This window comes from Pongo pygmaeus, chromosome 1, assembly GCF_028885625.2.
Source record: "Pongo pygmaeus isolate AG05252 chromosome 1, NHGRI_mPonPyg2-v2.0_pri, whole genome shotgun sequence".
Taxonomy (NCBI): domain Eukaryota; kingdom Metazoa; phylum Chordata; class Mammalia; order Primates; family Hominidae; genus Pongo; species Pongo pygmaeus.
This window is the reverse complement of record NC_072373.2, coordinates 14587020-14603635: the sequence shown is the minus strand read 5'-3', so window position 1 is coordinate 14603635 and position 16616 is coordinate 14587020. Positions and strand designations below refer to the sequence as shown.

The window sequence follows — 16616 nt, the reverse complement described above, 5'->3', positions numbered from 1 at the left end:
TGGGCTTGGCCGAGGCTGGTCTGGGAGTACCATTTGCAAATGGCTCTTGCTTCACTGTTGCATCTCCATCTGGGTAAACAACCTAGCAACAGCCCTGGCTCTTCTTAAGGCTGTCTGTTATGGACTGAACTGTGTCCCCCTCAGATTTACTTGTTAAAGTCCTGACCCCAGTACATCTCAGAATGTGACTGTATATAGAAATAGGGCACATAAAGCAGTCATGACGGTTAAGTAAGGTCATATGGATTGGCTCTAGTCCAAATGTGACTGGTACCCTCCTAAGAAGAGGAAGAGACACCAGAGCTCACTCTCTTTCCATGCACACAATGGCCATGTGAGCACACAGTGAGAAGATGCCATCCGCAAGCCAAGAAGAGAGGCCTTGGGAGAAACCAAACCTGCTGACACCTTGATCTTGGACTTCCAGCTTCAAGAACTGTGAGAAAATAAATTTCTGCTGTTTATTCCACCCAATTTGTGGCATTTTGTTATGGCAGCCCAAGCCAACTAAGATACCATCCATGTAATTTCTTCTTGTATGGCAAGGTCTTAACATGAGACATGAATGAATCAATGGCCATTTCTATGCAGAAATTTAAAAGCATTCTTGAGTTCTCATGGGGAGATTTAAATTCTCCATATATGAACCCCTCTAGCCTGTACTTTCTTATAGGAAAATTCTCTGTGAGATTGGAATATTCCAGAAGTTAACCAAAAGGATCTTAATTTACACTCTATCTCCTATTCCTCACATTCCTAGTACTGTTAATTACTCTCCTTCCTCAACCTCTGCTCCATCCCTTTGGCAAGCCCATGCATTTAGTAGATGTTTATTGAGTGCTTCTCTAGGCCAGCTTAGGCTTTAGGCACTGGAGGTATGGGAATGAAGAAAACAGATAAGGCACGTGCTCTCATGTGGCTTCCATCCCAGCAGAGGAAAACAGAAATAAAAATAAATAAATAAATAAGGACTATGTCAGATAGTGAAAAGCTATTCAGGAATTTTAAATACAGCAATGCAAGAATGACTGAGAGCCTGCTTTGGTTAGGCAGACAGGAACTCTGTCCTTTCCAACTAAAAACCATTCTACTCCCTCTTCTCTTCTTTCCATCACCATAACTACCCCTTGAGTGCAAGCTCCTGGGCTGGGCTCCTGCAAAAGCATTCTAATTGACCTCTCTGCCACCTCCTTTGCACCACTGCAGTTCATTTTCCACATAGCAGCTAGGGAAATACGTAAAAAACAAAGCTGGTTTTCATTATTCACAATAGCTGTGTTCTATAAAGTTGCTTCAAACCCTGAATTCTGGAATACTGAAGCATTGCTCCTAGGGGAAACACAGGGTTAGGTTCCTATGAGCCTCTGATCACCCATCAATACATAACTTTGTTTTATGTGTATTTCTGTGTAAAGACACATTGTTTAATATGTATTGTTGACTCATTAACATTGAATTCATGGCTAACAGCACAATAACTCATGCCTGAACAAAACTTATCTAACATACATATTTTCTACATAAGGCACTTTCTGGACTTCCCGTGCTTATGAACACTAGACAGCACTTCAGCACTAGTCTGCAGTGGGGGCAGGAAAAGTGGGCATTTTAAGCAACAAAATCACCAACAAAGAGCCAAGAAAAATGTAAAATAAGATGGCACTAAATAGACCACAAAAAGGTCACTTGTTTATAGTATGAGAGCTGAAACAAGAAGAGAGCATGTCACTTTGACCTCAGCTAGCAACCCACAGGTTAGGCGACTCACATTTTTTGCTTTGCTCATGTCTGAATGACTGCAAACTTGTCACCCAGTATTGATCTTGGGGTAATATACAGGTATTCCTATGGTTTAAATGTATCCCTTCCAAAATTCAGGTGTTGCCAATGTGACAGTATTGAGAGATGAGGGCTCTAAGAGGTGATTAGGACATGCAGGCTCCTCCCTCTTGAATGAGATTAAGGCCCTTATAAAATAAGCTTCACACAGTGTTAGCTCACTTGCCCTTCAGCCTTCTGCCATGTGAAGACACAGCATTCCTTCCCTCTGGAGGACACAGCAACAAGGCACCATCTTGGAAACAGAGAGAAGCCTTTGCCGGACAACCAAACCCATTGTTGCTTTTATCTTGGACTTCCCAGCCTCCAGAACTGTGAGAAAATAGCTCTCTGTTCTTTATAAGCTAGCTACTCGGTCTCAGCCATTTTGTTTTAGTAGCACAAACGGGCTATTTTTGGTATTATCTCAGGAATATTTCTCTGTATTCCATCAGCGAGCTACACATGCTTCATGGGAATTGATACGCATAGGAATAATAGAGTCACAGTAGCAAACATTCAGTATCTGTTAAGTAAATGACTGAATGCATTAGTAAAATTTCAAGTGCTGCTTCTCTTTAAGTTAGGAACTGTTTCATTACATTGAAATCTCCAGCGACTAGCACAATACCTATTGTAGATATCTAAGTTATGTTTGATGAATGAATGAAGAGTCATAAATTTTGAATATTAAATTAGACATAATAAGAACAGTTTATGAACTCTAAAGCTTTTGAAAGTGCCCAGATAGTCTCTTCAGAATCACCACAAAATTATTTATCAACCTTTTAATCCATAATTAAACGTGCTATACCTCTATTTTTTGAAAAATTACTTCTTCAATATTTTTTGTTTTTTTATTACTGTGACTATGAAAAGATTCCTCAACTCTATTGATTGCCAATATAGAATATTTCAGCTACATGATGATTTAATAAGGGTTTTATAGACTGGGAACTCAATTCTCATCTATTTACGATATCGTGTTCATGAGAAAAATGGATTCCAAGGTCTAAAACATAGACTGTATCTAATGCTTTCTGAAAATACAATTAATTTAATAATATAGACACTTAACTGGATTTTGTTTATTCTCAAATACATGGCATAACCTCAAATCTCAAAAAAGGTCATGGGGTGTCAGACTTCAGTATGATTTTCTGTCATATTTAAGTCAAGTGGCTTTTTTTCTTCCAAATTGCTCACCCCTACAACCATTCTTTTATACTTGTTGAATATAGATTTAATTATTGTCATATGCAGTGAGTCTCTGCTTTTTATCAAGTTTCCCATTCCTGGAAAGTTTATGACACAGTGAATTGACTCAAAGTAGATTATATTTTACCTTAGGAACAACAATAGAATTGAAGAGTTTTGTTCCTGATTTAACATCAGATAAATTTTAGATATGGCCATAATATGTCACAAAGGCAAAAACACAACAGTTTTAAACCTCTGTAATCAATTACAAGAGTAAAATTAATGTCCAAGCCACTTAAAATGGGATTAAGTCAATTATATGTTTTATAATAAAAAGGGCTCTGTGTCTATGTGTGTGTGTGTGTCTATAAAATATAAATTTTCCTTGTTTTTCCACCTCTTCCTTGACGGTCCATTCTATACACTGGCACCAGGTTAATCTTAACAGGTGAGACTCCAAGTTCACAAAACTTCCCTAGCTCACCTTCACTCACAGGGCCAAGTTGGAACCCTTAGCATAAAAGTTCCCCTCATAAGAGCCTCAGCGCCCTCCATGCTTCTCCAACTCCTTCTAAATCCTGGCCTGCTGCTTAGCAAACTAGTTAACAGCTCCTGGCCCTTCACATGCATCCCCTCTCTTTCTCTGCCTTGATTCCTTGGTTCTCCTATCTGCTCAACCCCTCACCACCTCTCCACCACAGCAAATCCTGCTCCTCCTTCAAGACTCTGCCCAAGTCCTCTTAGGCCTCACACACCGTCCCTCTAGGCAAAAGGACTCCGCCTGTCCGACCCTAGAACACAGATTCAGCAGGGCGTCATGGCTTGCGCTACCCAGGCTGGCTGGCTGAATCCATCTGCCACCATACTTCAGGAAGAAAGGGAGAGAAAACAAATTTACTGAGGACCTCCTATGTGTCAGGTACCCAACCGAGCATTTTTATAAATGTTCTCTCACTCCTTACCAGATAGGTATTGGCATTTTCATTTTGACAGCTGAGAACACAGAGGATAAATAACTTGTTGAAGTAACTCAGCTGAGAAGTGATAGGACCAGAATATAAGCCTGGAAAGGACACGGGAAGGATATAAAACTAAAAATCAGGAGATCTCCAATTTAATTAACCTTTCTGAATCTCATTTTTTTTTTCTCATTAATGGAAATGGCTAACAACACCTACCTCACGGAAATGTGCAAATTAACTGAGGACATTATTTTGAAAGGCTTTATCAGCTGTGGAGGTTTCTTTTCTCTTGGTGCCTAGCACACTCCAATGCTTAATAAATATTTGTTACTAGATTGATTTCTACATCTTCTCTTAAAAGCTGCACTATCTGTTAGTCTCCCATGCCATGTCTCCCTGCTCTTAGCTGGTTACGGTAATATTCGTGTACCCAACTTTGAAAAAGAAATCATGCCATGATTTGCTGAGAACCATTTCCAGGTCCAGCATGATGAGAGAGTCAACACTTACCTGCACACATTTGCAAATATTGCTTAATGTGCTCAGGAGACAGAATTCCTCCCAGTATTTTTGTAACCTGTGTTCGGTGGTGCTAACGAATTCTAATGTGTAACATCAGTTTGCTTCTCCCCCTTGAAAGATAGCAACGGTCAATAATCATCACTGTGTCTCCCACTTGTAGAGCTCACTTAAACGGTCTTAAAACCCTTGATAGGGAGTGATATCAGCCTTTTCCCTCTGGACCAAGCTACCTAAGGAAAGCAGTATTGGTCTCATGCTAAGTCATTTGTTTTTGCTAAGAGTTCTATTGTTCCTTCACACGAGAGTGATAACTGAGTTTTGGCTTCTAACTTATCCTTCCATGCCTTCTGAGTATTTGCACACTATATTTGGCATATTTCATGGTCTGTGCTTCTGTTCTTTATTTCGATTTTCAGTTTCCTCCCTCGCTCCTCCTTTTCATGATTACCCAACTGAGCTCCGTGCAAACATGTCTTCTCTATTTCATTTTGACCCTCAGCTTTCCTATTTCATCTTTCAGAAATTTCCCCACAGTCCTCCCTTGCCCTGGTGTAATTAGAGCTCCTATCTCTGAACCTCTAGAGTTACAACTTGCCCTGATCCACAGTTTCTTTCCTGCTTGTAAATTTCCTTTCCTCTAAGTAGTAAAATTAGTAACTCTTTGCATTTCTTAATTGTAGTTTCAACAGCTTGGATTCTTTTTGTAGGAAACTTGCTTACTCTTTGGAGCTCCTTTTCCACCACAACTAGGCCGTACAAAACCAGTTATTTTTAAGATGGAGTGGTCCTCAAAAATAGGCACCAACCAGTGCTTTTGCACATAAAGTCAATAACTTCTAGATATAGATTTTCTTTCTCTACTGTACGCCCCTGCTCTATACAATTATCCAGTGATCAAAACAGAAACCTTAGCCAAACAAACGCATCCTATGGTGTGCAATGCTTTTCCTTTCTTATCCAATATACAAGGCTTTTTCACCCTGCCTAGTTCAACTCTTCATAAATATTAATCGGTCCCATTGATTCATCTTTCCATTTTACAGCCATTAATAGACACCTCTCTGGATGGACATCAGATAGTTTATCCACTTTAACCAGGCTGATCGATTCTCTTTTCTGAGGAACGCTTGCTTTAGAGAAGTCAGGGAAACCAATTTCTCTTCCTGCTTTCTTTTACCAGTCTTCTGAAGAAGAGCCAAAGGTGAGAGGCGCTCTAACCCATGAGGCTTTTTTTTCCTTCCTTTCTGTCCTCATTCACAGCACCTCTTTCTTTGCCCCAAAGCGCTCCTGCCACATCTGTGCTCCAACACCACTTGTTACTTAGCATCCATGCCGGCTGGCTGCCATGGCCACACTTACAGGTGGTGTGGGTGGGCACTGTTCTTGGTCCACACATCCTCCCCAAGAGCCCTGTTGAGTGGAGATGTGACAGGGCCAGGGGTCACTTAAAGATTGTTCACGGGCTGCTAACAGGCTGGGGGAACAGTGGGTCCGAGTCAGAGCTGCTCTTGCCATGGGTGATGGCTGGTCTTCTTTGTTTAAGCTGACCCAGCGCTGCTCAGCCAAGTCTCTCAGGGTCAAGTGTTCATTCTTCCAGGCAGTGGCCCAAACAAACATTCTTGGAAGGCCACCTTCCTTTGTTAACTTTATTAACAGATAAGTCTCTAGTACGAAAGAGTTCTGGGGCCACCTGAGGCATAGGGACAGTTTATGTGCTGCTTGAGAATAATCCCTTTGGGAGATCGTTTGCTTAGCGGCCAGAGCCTTGTGTGAGCCTGAGAGGTTATTAGGTTATAGGTGCTGAGCAGATCCACTTGCACCAGCTGTTCTGGAAAAGAAAGCAGATGTGTGAATGGAAGAAAGAGATGCATTCGAGGTTACAGAACGAAGGTCAGCGGGAAAGATGAGAATTCAGGATTCTCACCGATAGTTAGAGGTTTGTTTGTTTTTAATTCCCAGAAGAATCATGAATAATGGATAGTAATAATAATAGTTGACCCATGTACACTCTTTTATATACTAGACACTGTTCCAGTGGTTTAAATATATTCACTTATTTGATCTTCATACCACCCATAAAAGTCCCCATTTAACAGATGAGGGAAAAGGACACCCACAAGTTCAGTAAGGTGGCCAGGGTCTCACAGGGAGAAGGATGTAGGACCAGGACTCAAACCCTGGCAGTCGGGACCCATAGCCTTAACTGTGTGTGTGTGCACACATGTGTGTGAGAGAAAGAGAGAGACAGTGGGGTATGTTTCAAAGACAGACATGGAGGTGGTGATAAGCATATGGTTCATATGAGTCCCCTCCAAAGACTATTTCCAGACTAAATAATGGCTCCAAAAGCTAACATTTACTGAGCGCCTATTAAATCTTCTCGAATTCTTACAATAATTTAGCAAGAATTTTCAGTTTTGAGGTGAGAAAACAGAGATTCAGAGAAGCGAAGTGAATGGCCAAGATTACCCAGATAGTAAGGCAGATGGCAGACCAAGACTTGAGTCCAGAGGCCAAGCTCTTTGTGGCCCACCTTGTCTGGAGAGGGCCCCCTCACCTTGTCAAGTGCATGAGTCAATCAGACTATGAAGTAGCTCACAGAACTCTTTCATAAATTTGTTTGCATTTTCATTACACATATTATCCAAAAGAATCTTGTATCCTGTCATCTGGCTGATACATTTCTGATCTCACTCTATGGATCACTGGAAGAACAGAATGGACACCTCCCTGCTGATCATTTTTATGTGGAATATCAAACCAATATTGTGGATTCGTTGACATGCATATACTTCAGAACTAAAGAGATAGCACACTGATAGTCCCTGAATGCTTGCCCTAAGGAAGGAGCTGCCTCAAAATACAAGGCAAGTAGATGCTATACGGGTCTTTCCACTCCACAATTTGACTTAGGATCTGATTGTTTTTGCATTTTCCCTTTTGAAGAATTTTGTAACTAGCCAGAATGTAAGAATGTCACCTGCGTCCTAATCTGGACATGAGCTAGGATCTAAACTTAACGGGAAAACTCATGTGTGGCTTCGGACAGCATCATTTTGCATGGGGTTTTGTCTGAAGGTGGATGAAGATGCAGGTAGCTGAGGGGGACACTAACATGGGGAGGCCAGTGTGGTGTCTGTTAGAAACTGGTCTGTAGCCCAGCATGGTCCCCAGGACAGAGGATCTGCAGGCAAGACTGTAGGTGCTGATTTATGAGGGGCTCTGGGAGAAGGGGCCAGGAGCAGTTCTGCTTTGGAGGAGTTGCACAGGGTGGAAGAGATGTCTATTACCCCAATTCAGGGAGGACCTAGATGTTCTCACTGAGGAGTGGGGGCCAACTGTAGCCATCAGCTGGGTGGGGACCAGGCAGGAAGGACTGTTTGTGAGTACCTGTGAGACACCCCTCAGGGTCTACAGAAAGTCTTGGAGAGGGGTGCCCTCCTGTACTGGGAGCGCTGCAGAGATCAGAGCCTGTGAAATCTGGATCGTTGCTATTAGTGTGACTCATTAGTATCCACAGACTCCTAGCCCTGGGGAAATATGGTTTATAAGAGCAACACCTGTAAGAGTGGGGAGTGGGGTGGTCCGTGAATACAGGTGTGATGGGCTCTCTACTACCAGGCAGCCTGTGAAAAGGAGGTAGGGTGGTATTTGTGCTTGGGGTATAAGCATGTGATAAGTGAATAGATAAATAGTTCTCTTAAGAAGATCTCTCAGGTAGGGCCTTGAGTTCCAGGGTCACAGATGATACAAGTTGCAGGATCTCTGAGTATGGAATTCTGAGACTCTTGGACTTAGAAACAAAAACACATAAACAGGAAGCTCTGGAAGCACTGGAAGAACCTGAAAAAGCCCATCTGTCCAGAGACTGTCATCAGTGGGCACAGCAAAGGGCACGTTCACCTTGGCAGGTGAACAGCATGGACTGAGCCCAGGGAGTTTCCGGAGGTGGGTGGTGCCTAGATATTCAGGCATGTTCACAGGCAACCACATACAGACCCATTTCGAGGGCAGGTGGGGCTCAGTCTCCAGGATTTCCAACTTACCTGACACTATCCTCCAATTCCCAAGCAGGTGTTTGAGCCAGACCCCTATGCAAGCAGGGACAGGACCCACCCTGTGCCTTCACTAGTTTTGGGAGACCACCAGCAGTGCTGGGTGCAGTCCACATATCTGCTGAGTCTTTCATCTTCATATTGTGTCTCGGTACTTTTAATTAAAGGATCCCAGAAAGCCGACTCCTAAAGGAGGCTGGTGTTGAGCCAGGCCCTTATATAACACACCTACTTGCTATAAACAAGAGCACCAGAGAAAGGTTTCCAACTGGATTGAAAGTGTTCCCCCTTTTGTCTGCAGTTTGGACAACTTCAAGGCTGTAAAGATGAGACTACCCCACATGTATTATTGTCCTTACATGTTCTCTCCCTTTTTGTTCTCTCCCTTCTAACTCAACCTTCAACTCCCTATCGTGGAAGGAAATATAGTTGTTGTGTGTGTGCATGTGTGTGTGTGCCTGCGTGCATGCATGTATGTGTGAATGTGTGCGTGTGCGTGTGTGTTTCTCGGCATAATCCGCTTTAGCAGGCTGCTAGATCTGACCAGTAGCAGCAGCTGTGGCAGCTGCAACAGTGGCTGATTGCTCTGGAGGGCATGGATAAGCCTGTTTGATGGAACCAAGAAGGAAGGCATTTAAAACCTTCATGTCTTTCTACTGCTCTTTCCAAGCCCTCATTAGCTTCACTAGAGGGAAAACTTATCTTGTAGGGTTCAGTCACTGTCTTCCTCTGGGCACACAGCACAATCAGGAGGGATTTCCATTCAAAATAAAGGAGGTGGAGTTGGATTTTTAAAAAGAGAGAAAGAAGATCATACTCTCTCTCATCTGCTGAAACTCACTGAGCCAGGTGACCTCCTGAAAAGGTAGGAAGACATTGGTTTTGTCTCCTATTCCCTCTTGGCCCTCTGACTCTGAGACCCACAGGAGGTCCCGGTCAGTAAACGGGGTTTCTGGGCCTGTATGAGTGCGCTTTGTTTTCTGAGGGAGTCTGAATACTACCCATCCAACCTTCTATACCATCTTTTTCCCTGACGTGGAAAGATTACAGTTCCCAGATAGATGGCTGGAAATTGCTTCGGGGAGAGGGTAGAGTGGTGACTGGTGGGAATAAAGGATTCTGGATGGGAAGCCCCAGAGGAAGCCACTGACCGCAGTGCATGCTGGGGGTTGTAGTTCTCGTGTACTCCACGGGTCAACAAGTCAAGAGAAGCAGGCAGAGGAACCAGCTCAGTAAAACCCGAGCTATGTGAGATGAATGCTTGCTGGATCCCGGGATTTAGGCTAAAGTAGGCCAGCCGAGCCTGCCTGCTGAAGACATAAGAAAGGTATTCAGTCTCCTTATCCACGTTTATATTTTGCCACTTGATCTGTTAAGAAATGAGTTAAATGTTTTAAAGTTTCCCATCGCTTTTTTTTTCCTGTCAATTAATCCCTTACACTTTGAACAAGTTTTCCTTTATATATGACCTGGCTACATTATTAAGGGCTTAATATGTATGATGGAAGATCATATCCTTTGTCAACAAAATATTACCTTCTGTGACCCACGAATTCTTCCAGTCTTGAATTTTAATTGGACTGACAATCATTTCGTGATATTTTTCTTTTTGCTGTGTTTTCTGGGTCAGTCTTTTAATTTTTATGAGTTAGTATGCCTCTTGTAGACAGCGTAAAGTTGAATTTTCTAGGAAAACATAAATTAACTCAATAAGTAGATTCCCTGATAAATCAGTAAGTGTAGAAGATATTAAATAAGTTGTCAAAGGCTGCATTCAATAAAGTCAGGCGGCTCAGATGGGTGTGTAGTTTGTTTATGGGTGAGCTTTTTCAAACCTTCAACAAAAAGTTAATTCCCATTCTAAACAAATATATTGCAGAACACAGCAATATACGTAAATCTTTCCAAATCTACTTATAAATTCCAAATTAACTTATAAACTTGTAATCTTGTTAACAAGCCTGATGAACCTAGGACAAAGGAGGCAACTGACACCAATATAGCTTACAAGTATGGAGAAAAAGCTTTAAAACGTTTTAGCAAATCAAATCCAGCAATACATTAGAAGAGGACTATATCATACCAAGGATATTTGATTACTAAAATGCAAAGATGGATCAATGTGAGAAAACTAATAATACAATGTATCACACAGAAAGGTTTGAGAAAGGAAAAATGATCATCGCAATAAATACTAAAAAGGCATTTGGTAAAATTCAACATTCATTCCCAATAAGACCTATTAATTAACAAATACCCACCATCATAGTTAACAATGAAATAATAAAGATGTTCTCATTAAAATCAGGAAACAGTTCACGATGTTAATTACCACAAATATTGGTAAATATTTTCCTAGAAATTCCCATTATAAGACACACAGAAAAACAGTAAAAACATCAAAAAGGATAAAATTATTACTTGTAAGTTATATGATTAGTCTGTCCAAAGAAACTTGAGTATAACCTAATCACTTTATATGCATCCTATGAAGCAAGTATTGTATCACCCCCGTTGTACAAATGAGGACACCAAAGCCCAATATCATACACCTAGTAATAGAACTGGCATTTGAATCCAGGTAATCTGACTCCAAAACTCTTTCTCCTAACCACCTGTGTTACACTGTCTTTCCTTGTTTCACTCTATAAAGTTTAGCTATCATTATTATAGCAATATAAGAAATACTTTTCCTATACACCACTAATAACCAACTAACAATACATTTAAAAGAATATTTAAATTTAAAATAACAAAACAATATAAAATTCATACAAATAAACCTAACAAGAAAAGCTCACCCAAAGAAAAGTTAAAAATTTAATGAGGGGCAGAAAAGAATATTTGAACAAATAAAAAGATGTATAATTTCCTGGATAGGAGGACAAATAATGGGAAGATGTAAACTTTTTGGAGAAAATTTACACATTTAATGCAATTCCAATTCAAAATCTGAAGAGATTTTTTTTTTTTTGGAATTCAGTGAAATGATACATATATTTTATTTGCAAGAAAAAATGAGAACAACCAAAATTGTTTGGAAAAGCAGAATAAGGAAAAATGACTTAAGCTGAAAAAAATCAAAATGCTTTATAGAGCTATAATAATTTAAATTGTACAATTCTATACCTAGCCATATCAATGGGATAAAATATAAAGTCCAGAAATAGATACAAATATATGTAGTATACAATAGAGACATTACCTCAAAAAAAGGAAGGGAAGATAAGTCATTTAATAAAAAGTGTTCTAAAAATAAATGCAAAGAAGGTACCACAAAATAAACAAATGATTGATTTGCCTCTGCACATATTTTAAATATACGTCAAAAAATATCAACAAGTTAAGAGAAAAGATAAACTGGGAAAATACTTCCACAACATATTCCAAAGATATCCTTAAAATATAAAGAATTGTTAAAATTAACAAGAATAACTAGGAAGAACAAGAAGCAGCAGAAGCAGCAGTAGCAGCAATTAAAAGGTAAAAATTAATGTGGTCAATAAACACATGGAAATGTGCTCACTTTACCAGTCAAAGACAAGCTGATTAAAATATTTTATATGTAAAATGACAACTATATACATATATTTTAATCACCGGATATTTTATCAGCAAGAACCAGTTTAAAAATATGCTGGAAAATTTACTCTCAATAGCAACTAAAGCCATAAATTACCAAGTTACAATACTATAAAAATACACTCTTTGAATTTTCTAACACATACACAGATTTGATTAAATGAAGATCTATATCATGATTCTGAATGGGAATGTTGAACATTGTAAAGATGTAAATTCTACAAAATTATTGCAAGAAATGTATCTTAACATTGTGGATGCATCTTACAAGCATAAGGCCAGCAAAAGAATCCAGTAACTAAAGTTTCCACTTTTTGCAAGTTGCCATTTATATAAAGTTTAAGACCAAGCAAAACGAATCTATGGCAATTGGCGCCATGAGATTGTGACCTCTGGAGCAGAATCAATGTCCAAGATAGGGACACAGGGTAGATGCTGGGTGAGGTCACCTTCGTTGCTTCCCTTGGGTGGTGGATACCTGGGTGTGCTCAGTAAATCCAATGAGATGTCTGCTTATGATTTGGGCACTTTTCTGTATAAATGTTACATTTCAATAAAAGATTACTTTAAAAAAAGGAAAAAGCATAAACTTAGGTTCTTATGCCATACTTTATAATTATAAAACTACTAGCGAAAGGTAAGTGTTAAACATAAACATTGAGTAATAAAATATGAGAGTATGCGCTCTGTGAGAGCAAGCTCTTTTTTAAAACAGTTTGCTCACTGTTTTATTCCCAGCCCGTGGAATAAAACCTGGTTCCAACAGTGCTTAATATTTATTGAGTGGATGAATTAGAAGAAAATGCCAGTGAAAAGTTAACTGCCATTGGGTTGAGAAAGGGCATTCTAAATACAAACATAATGGGAAATAAAGCATATATTAAAACACTGGCATACTTCGCTGCCAAACATTTAAAACTTCTGTAAGTAAAATACATAAAGAGCATAAACAAAATTAAGGTCAAAAAACAAACTGGCAAAATATTTTTAACAAATATGACACTGAAAATTAATATTTTTAACAGGTTAAGCACTTAACGGTTAATAAGGAAAACACTAACATTCCTGGGGAAAATGGGTAAAAGCAAATGGACAATTTGCAAAAAAAATACAAATGGCCAACAAACACATGAAAAGATGTTTGAGATGATTAATAACCAAAGAAATGCAAATTAAAACAGCAAAATGCCAAACTTTTTGGTTTGCCTATCACATTTTTCCTTCACTTACTCAACAAATATATTTTTGAGTGGCTATTACATCAGGCATGCCTGGGGATTCCATAGAAAAAGAAATCAGCTATGCTCCCACCCCTCAGGGAGCTTACATTCTGGAGAGGAACATAATAGACAATAAACAAATTATTGGATACATATTTAGTGTGGCAGGTGGTGATAATTATTATGGGGTTGGAAGCAGGAGCATAAGTTCATGGATTGTAACAAATATACCACTCGAGTGTGGGATGTTGACAGTGGGGGAGGCTGTGAGTCTGTGGGGGCATATGGGAATTCTATACTTTCCCCTCAGTTTTGCCATAAACCTAAAACTGTTCTAAAAACAGTCTATTAAGGAAAGAAGCAAGAAAGAAAAAGGAAGAGAGCGAGAGAGAGAGAAAAGAAAGAGAAGAAAGAGAGAGGAAGGAAGGATGGAAGGAGAAAGAAAGAGAAGAAAGGAAAAAGGAAAGGAAGGAAGAAGGGAGGGAAGGAAGGAGAAAAAAAAGAAAAGATAGGAAGAAAGAAAAAAGGAAGGAAAGAGAAAGAAAGACAAAAGAGAGAAAAAGAAAGGGAAGGAGGGAGGGAAGGAAAAAGAAAAAGGAAAGAGAGAAGGAAAGAAAGAAAGGAAAGAAAAAAAGAAAGGAAACAGGCAAGCAGAGTAAGAGAGACAGGGATATGGGGCTGGCGGTTGGGAGATAGGGATGTGGGGCTGGCGGTGATGGTTGCTACCTTTTATGGAGGGTTTTTGAAGGCATCTCTCATAAGATGGCATTTGAGCAGAGACCTGAGGAAGTGAAAGATGGAGGGCTGAAGATTCCAAGTAGAGGAACAAGCAAAGACCCCAGGCAGGATCAGGTTTGATGTCTTCAAGGAATATCCAGGATGGGATGAGGCTGCAGGGGAGTGAGCAAGGTGTAGACAGGTAGAAGGTGAGGCTGGAGGAGTGGATGGATGGGGAGGAATCATCCCACAGGGCCTTGTACGCACTGCAAAAACTTTAGTGTTCTGCTCTAAGAAATTAAGTCCGTTAATTAAAAACAAATGAACAGAAACAACTTTGGCTTTTACTCTGAATGAGAATCCACTTAGGGGTTTTGAGCAGAGGTGAGACATGATCTAACTTACATTGCAAGATGGTCTCTCTGGCCGCTGTGTTGGGAACAGACTGTAGGGGCAAGCGTAGGCACTTGGAGGGCAGGGAGGGGACCACCACTGTAGTCACCCAGGCAGAGAGGTGGTGACAAAGATGGGGTGTCAATCGTGGAGGTGCTAAGAAGTGGTCAGTTCATCTGTATATACAAAGGAGAGCCAAATAGATTTATAGAGCATAGCAGAGAAGAATCAAGAGTGACTCCAAGGTTTGGGGCAGGGTAGAAACAATGGATTGTTGGGGATCATCCTACTGGAGACAAAGAATGGTTGGAGTACTGGGGAGTGAGTTAAAAAGAGAAGAGGTAGTGTGGCTGGAGAATGGGAGGCTTGACGTTGAGATTATGGAGGAGATGCAACTACTGGGAATGATAACACCAAGGGTGGAACCCTGCGAGTAGGTAGCTGTGTGGGGTGGAGTCAGTGGTGGGGTGGAGAGCAACAGCATTGGAGAAGAGGGCATGGAACTGGGAGTCCAGAGAGGGAACAAGTGAAGACTCTATGTGGGTATTGATGTCACCAAGAATTATGACATGAGTTGTGTTAGAGACAGGGAACATGAGCCATACACTGGAATCCTTAATAAATGAAGAGAGGTGTCACAGGAAGAAGTAGATGATTGAAGCCAGGAGAGATAGCTCATGTTCTGCAACAGGAGTTTCAAAGTTAGGGGCATTTAGAGAGGGTGGAGGGAGAATGGTCTGGAAGCATCGATGGGGAAGAGGAAGCATACATCCACCACTCCAGATCAAGTCATTCAAGATATGTGGAGAAAAATGAGCTACGATGTTAAAACGCTGCAGGGAACATGGTGTCATCAGGGGAGAGCCAAATTCTAATTAGAGCAAGAAGTTGACAGGAGCAACCAAGTAGGAGGTTGAGGATGTAGGGGATTTAGCTGATGACTGACTGGAAGTCTTCAAAAGTGGGGAGGAGTAGACGGTGCCTCCAGGTCGGATGACTTGTGTGGGAATGTGCCTGGGTGAGGTGAGATAACCTGGGAGTTTGTGGTGAAGGGTGAGTTGGGAGTGGTTCTGTGGGTCAATAAGGCAGACTGCAGTGATGGATTGTTCGCCAGAGGTTTGGGGTGCTGGGAAGGGGGAGTTATGAGGACCTTTCCAGAAGCACTCAGATCTCTGCCATTCCTCCTTGCTCCTGCTCATGGACGTGTGGAAGAAACACACCGAGAAACACACGGAGCACTGCCCTGCATCAACCCTGTGAGAGAGGGGTGGACGCCAGGGAGGGTCAACCTTACCTGGAGCCTACAGAGCTCTGGGGCTTCTCTTCTCCGGCTGAGGAGGCAAGGGTTAAACCAAGAAACTCGAGCAACGCTGGGAAGGGTTCAGGAAATCCAGCCCTCCCATCCACAACTTGTGGGAGTGTAACTTGGGAGTTCGTTTTTGGAAAAAAAAATTAAAATATTTAATGAGAACCATAAATTGTGCTGATCCTTTGTTTCTGTAATTTCTCTTCTAGGAAAGTGTGGTAGAGACATAATCAAAGATTCAGACAAAGATATAACTACAGAATGCACATGATAGTTTTGTTAATACACCAAAATGAAAAAAATTAAATAATGGTGGACTCGCCCAATAAATTGTGACCATCTATACTTTGGAATAACATGAAGATTGTTAAAAACTATGTTTACAAGAATGGCAATAACAGAGAAACACTTGCTATATAATTTTCACAAAAACAAGGTATAAAAATACTATATATATAATAAAATTCAAATTTTTAAGAGAAATTGAAATGTATAGAAAACATTGCAAAAGGATACACTTAATAACCTCTTTTTCAGCATGGTAGAATTGTGGGTGATTTTTGTTCCCTTTATATTTTTTAATACTTTGTACTTTTTAATGACAAATGTATATACTACCATTTAATGATAAAAATATACTTTTAAAATACTGGATAAGAATTATTCAAATAAATGCCTTATTTAAAAGTTAAATTGCAGACCAAGTGCAGTGGCTCACGCCTGTAATCCCAACACTCTGAGAGGCCAAGGCAGGAGGACCGTTTGAGGCCAGAAGTTTGAGACCACTTTGGGCAACAGAGCAAGACCCTGTCTTAGCTGGGCATGGTGGTATGAGCCTCCA

General features: G+C 40.5%; 1 long non-coding RNA gene across 1 annotated transcript; it reads left to right on the top strand.

Moving 5' to 3' along the window:
* Window positions 1-9762: 9762 nt before the first annotated feature.
* Window positions 9763-16473, top strand: LOC134739976 (uncharacterized). The gene is made up of 3 exons (XR_010127137.1): window positions 9763-9884; window positions 14097-14211; window positions 15985-16473. It is a non-coding gene; the product is annotated as an uncharacterized LOC134739976 (long non-coding RNA).
* The last annotated feature ends 143 nt before the right edge of the window (window positions 16474-16616 follow it).